Source organism: Pistacia vera, unplaced genomic scaffold (assembly GCF_008641045.1).
Source record: "Pistacia vera cultivar Batoury unplaced genomic scaffold, PisVer_v2 Contig445, whole genome shotgun sequence".
NCBI classification, from domain to species: domain Eukaryota; kingdom Viridiplantae; phylum Streptophyta; class Magnoliopsida; order Sapindales; family Anacardiaceae; genus Pistacia; species Pistacia vera.
In genome coordinates this window covers 659827-665826 of record NW_022196274.1, presented here as the reverse complement: position 1 = coordinate 665826, position 6000 = coordinate 659827, and positions in this window count along the sequence as shown.

Genomic DNA, 6000 nt, shown 5'->3' with positions numbered 1-6000 from the left:
TGAGAGTGTTGAGAGGGTTGAGGAGAGAAAGGGCAGAGAAGGGGGTATATAAGGAGAGAAAGGAGGTCCACCATGGACACGTAAAAGAAGACCACGTGTTGGTTTAAACAGGGAGGAAGGATTTGCTTTGCCAAAATATTTTTAAGTGATTGAAAGGAGGTGTGGGCGACGATGTGAGAGACATCAGTTTGCTTAATAATGTGACACGCAAGAACACAAATTAAGTCCTCTTCTCTCTCTATCGCAGCCTCAGCCTCAGCCTCTCACTTTCCCTCTCTTTGTATAAATCTTTTTAAGTCTGTTAAACAATTGGATTTGCATCTTGGGGAGAAGGACAAAGTTCCATAATTGTATTACAATAACAGATTTTTATTTGTTTTTGGTGTTTGATACACGTCTAGTTAGAAAGGTTTTTGTAATCCCGCGTTCATACCTCAATTGACTTGAGTTGAGAAGAAGCAATGCAGTACACGTGGCGATTGTTCTTGGTTGGTTTTGGGTTTTGCTTTTCACTCTCATGTCTATTCCACATCAATTGCCCCACACGCTCTCTTCTTCTTCTTCTCCTTCTTCTTCTTCTCTTATGAAAATCATGCTCTTTTTCTTTCATTTTAAAGGTTAACCCTATCATAAAATAATAGTAAACACTCTTTAAATTCTTGATTAGGTTACTTGAAAGTTGAGAATGTTGTAGCGGTGGACGAACTCAAGCCTTTGAAAAAATAAAATAAAAAAAATAATATTTGGAAAATGATAGTAAACACCCCCATTAACTGGTCCCAAATAACAGTACTAGATATTTATAATCTTCCCTCAATAAATAAGTGGTTTACTCCTGAATTGGGAGACAAGTGACAGTTAGGTGACCTTCTTCATTTGACATTGTCATCAAAATCTCCCGCATTTTTTTTTTTTTTTCTTTTTTTTTTATGATTATGACTATGACTATGATTATGATTGTGAGTGTTCGAATCAGTTTATACTTACTTTAATTAATCGGATAAAACTCTAATAGTCATCCCTATTAGTGGCCGTGGTGGATCAAACTCAAGACCTCTCTTAAGTAGTATACTCAAATGTTTTAGTTAACCACTCAACCTCTTATGCATAAATAAACAATTTTTTTTTTTTTTTAATGATCAATTATGGCCATTAGGTAAAGGTTCCTTCTTCACTCTTCTCTTCTTCCTACACCTCTCATTTGTTTAATTAATCAGTTTGAAGGAAAGCTTTTAAAAGTTCCAATCATGGGTTAACAGCCCAATCTTCTTTCAATTAAAATTTTACGAGTGGGATTAGACTCCCTAATGTCATGGATGACCTTTAATTAAACACATTCATTATTTATTATATGTTTGGATGATGACCAGATCATTTAACTACTACCGAACTAAAACAACATAAATTTTACTTCATTTTTTAAATAAAAAATAACATGTCTTGAGACATGGGATTATTCTTTGCAATGTCATGGATGACCTTAATTAAGGGATTAACATTTCCCATCAGATCTAACCTTTAATTAAAACTAATACAATACAACATTCTTAAGATATCTACCTGTCAAATTTCTGACAGCGATCTCATCTTTATTTTTTAATAAATTAAGGATACATTGAGCTTAACTACCTTCATACCTCAACTATATCTTTCTTTTCATCAACTTTATAGTTATTTAATATTTCTAAATCGTTTTTATTTTCCTTTTAATTATAATTGTTGATGGTGATTGTGACACTAACGACCTAGCACGTGCAAAGTGCTAAGCAGATCGTAAAAATTACACGTGATTAATTTATAGTTAGGACAAGATTATAATAGAGAGCAAAGACTTAATAATAAATAAGATAACGAAAATTTTATAGTGGTTCAGATGCTTAAAGCGATTCCTGCATTAATTTACTGTTTCTTTTATATAAGTTTATTACACGTATAACAAATAATGAATATAGAAACAAGAAATATTCAAAGAGAATATTAAGTTTGTCTCTTTCCTGTGGATTGTCTTTGCTATTAATTGTTATGAAAATCAGAGATCGATCTCGAATTTGTGAGGGGGAGTCTTCTATTTATAGCTGCTGAAATCAAGGTGATGATTACAAGTCTGTAAGTGAGTAGGTGTTGTGCAAGTCCTTCATTGCGTCTCATCGGTATATAACTTAGGAAATATCCTCAAATTATCTAAGACTTTGACAGGTGTACAATCCTCATTCACTTGTAGACAAAATCTAAATCTGATGAGTTGGTGACAACCGTATTCTCTCTGTCTTAGGGTGACATGACAGATCTTGAACGGCATAAAGTCTTTTTAAACTTCGATTGGTGTTTGTTAAAATAAGCTTACGCCAGTCCTGATTTTTTAGGTATGACAATAATGAAATAATCTATATATACAAATAATATGATACACAATATATATCTCATCTAAGTTGTTTGTCGGTGAAAGTGTGAACACGGAAAGGATATTATAGATATACCCTACCATAAAGTAGAAAAATTTGGACGTAGCAAGCACTACTTTACCATGCAAATGCATACTGGAATACAGAGGCTAGCACTGTGGTCAATTATATATATAACTTTCCTGGAGCCATTAACCGACCCACCATTCATTTTTCCAAATTTCCAACGTTCTACTGTTTTCAACATCATTACACTACCCCTCATTGCCCTCAACCTGCTCTTTATTTCTCACTATTTTCTTTTATGTATGCTTTTTCAATCAATTATTTCTCTCCATTGCATTTATTATTATATAAATTGTATTACTCTATCCATTATTGAAAATTATCTTATAAATACAATTATCACTACAAGAAAAGTGGGTTTTAAAACACAATGAAATAACTCTATTTTGACAATAAAAAAATCGTATAATATCAATTGTGGAACACTTTTTCCAACAGTAAGCACTAGCGTTGCGACTATCTAACCGACCCCAATGCAAACGTGTCAGAGCACAACGAGTGATCAAACAGTTTAGTAAAACCTGTTTTGATGTTACATAAAGTTGGAAACCAATTATATATTTATTATCATACTCGACAATACACCAATATTGAATTAATAATAAAAGTAAAATCATAATGTCAATCGAATTATTTCAAAAATCAATAATGTGATTTGAGTAGTGAGTTCAACAATGATCAGGTGAGAGATGTGATTACATAGTATGGGAATTGTGATCCATGAGAAGTGGGAGATCACATGATAATTAGTGGTTTAATTAATTAAATTGTTTAGAGTGTGTGGCCAACTAGGAGTGATTCATGTTAATTATTAAGAATTAATTATTTAATTAAGGGTTGGTATTAATTTGATAATGATTAGGAAATCGAGAAGTTGGTTAATTATTATGGATCTTTGTTTGGATATGAAATGTATTATTATTTGAATTTCTGAAAGAAAATCTCTGACTTAGAACTAAATCTAGTTAATTACTATAATGATTTTCAAAGCATGTGGGTTCTCACTAAATTTTTCTAAATGGTTGATCGAATTTGGGAAACATGTACACAATTATTTTTGAATTTATTCACAAAATTAAAATATAATTACATAATTAAGATGCAATCTAAAACTTTAAACTATATTTTTTATATCATGATTAAAATTTCATGATTTTTTTTTTTTAATTAAAATTGGGTGTGACATAAACGTTTTGCTAAATGGGTTTGAGAGAAAGTCACGTGCAGAACACGTGCAAAGGAACCACCCATTATTTGAGCTTTCACAAGTGTCGTGCAGGCATGGTTCACGTGTGCACATGGTAGCACATGTATATCATCCCTAATCATTTGATTATCTCAAGATTGATCTTCAAAAACTAAAATTAATCTTCAGTTTTGGAAGTCTAATTATGAGTTTCAACGTTAAAATTAATTAGGCTAATTTAATTAAAGGCAAGTTGTTCTTAAAAATTCTAAAATACAGTATCTTAATTTTAAGAGCATGGAGTATCAGTGCCTCCATTGGTAAAGGAAAAACAATTCTAAAGAACATATAATTAATTGGAATGATGGACCAACCGACTTTACCAGAAAAAAACTGCCAACTACCAATTCCAACGAACCTAGCACTAATTGTATAATTACTATTCTTAATCTTTAATTAACGTTGCTTTCTATGATTAATTAGGATGGCTCCACCATTCAAGAAACTAATCAGATCTATCCTTGGATTCTTTAATTTGTTCTGTGCATGCATGAATTAATTCCCATATATATAATTAAAATAAATAATTAGGTCAATACGTAACTTCTAAAGTTAGTAAAAAAAAAAAAGTTAAAAAAAACAAACATGATATATCATATATGAAAATTGTTACATCGGTCGTGTGTCAAAATTGAATTATTTCGTTATTATGAGGACGAGATTGTTTTGTACGGTATAAGATGTATTTTTACGTCCATTTTGTGTCGGTGTACATTTATTATGAAATTTGTCCGATGTAGGTGTTAAACCAAGCTAATATTGTTCCGACTTGCGAAAACATGAATCCCTGACATTGTATTGTTCATCGCTAATGCAAAGGACGTCAATCAAAGACATGTGTCGCATCTTTTAACACTATTGTGCCATAATGTAGACTCTTATCGATGATATTATTGTACGACGGATGATACATGACAAATTTATGTAATGACAATTGGATGTTAAATTAACCATGAAAGATGGAAATCGCAAAGAGAAGACAAATGAAGTTTAATGAGTCTGTCGAACTCAAAGCATGTATGGGCCAGGTGAGGGGTTGTTAGGGAAGGCCACATCGATGGAAAATTTTAAAGGTAAAAGATGGAGTTGGGTTTGGGATTGGATGTGATATGAAATAAAAATAAAGAGTGAGACATCTTGATGTAAAAAATTTGTCACCCCAAGATAGGGTTTGACTTACATTATTTGATTTGATACAAAGTTTCTAACCACATTATTGGTTTAACTATTGTAGCAATCGTAGTCGTTACTTTCACACAATTATTGATCTTTTTTTCCGAAAGTAAATTTGATATAAATTTATTATTACTAAAATTGGTCCATATTGTACTATGAATATCTAGATAGTGATCGATGTTTTTGGCCCCTACTATTTGCTATTTATTAATAAAGCCAAACAATGTAGTATAAGTGGCACCATTGTTCACCATTAAAATGGCAAAAATCGGATGCATGAAACGAAGAAAAGGAAGAAGAAGAAGAGGAGGAGGAAGAGAAAGTAGAAAAGAAGAATTTGGCTATCTAAGGGAAGTTTCTGTGGATTCCAATTGGGTGAATGGGGACGTCGGTGGCCAAAATGTGGATGCCAAGTGTAAAATTGAACATGTTTTGTTGCTAGAAATTGAACTAAAATTGCATGAAATGATGAAAAATATAACACGATCGCTTCATTACAAAACACTTGGTGTTCAATATATGTATGAAATGCATGAAGTGGACTGTCTGGAATATACCTTACGTGGCAAGTTGTGACAGGTCAAAAAATGGGCACTTCGATTTCTTTCTTTTGAGTCATCCCACTTATAGTATAGGAAGAGGGGGATGTACCTAACACTTCACTCTAGAAATTATGTAGATAAATAATTATTTTTTGTTTCTATTTATGGAAATAAAGTCTAAAATTAATTATCTCTAAATAATCGAGTAATTCGATAGAGACTCTTACTCAAAAAATCTTAAGTTCGAGTCATTCATTGATCGTTAATAAGATAGTCATTGAAATAGTTTTAAGATCTCAATAGATTAGTTAAGATGCATATAAACTATTCTTGGTAGCTAATTCATCAAAAAAACTAAAATTAAAATTTGGGAATTCCATGTGCTTCCCCTGTATAAATTAAATTATTGCCTTTTCATCTTCTCATGGGTCAAGTTTCTGAATCAAGTACTGTGAACAAAGTTTTAGATAGAGATGAACCTACTATAATACGACATTATTGAATATGTATATGTGCCAATCTATTCCAATTTGAAGTTATAATTTATTATGACATTATTTTTCAGGTA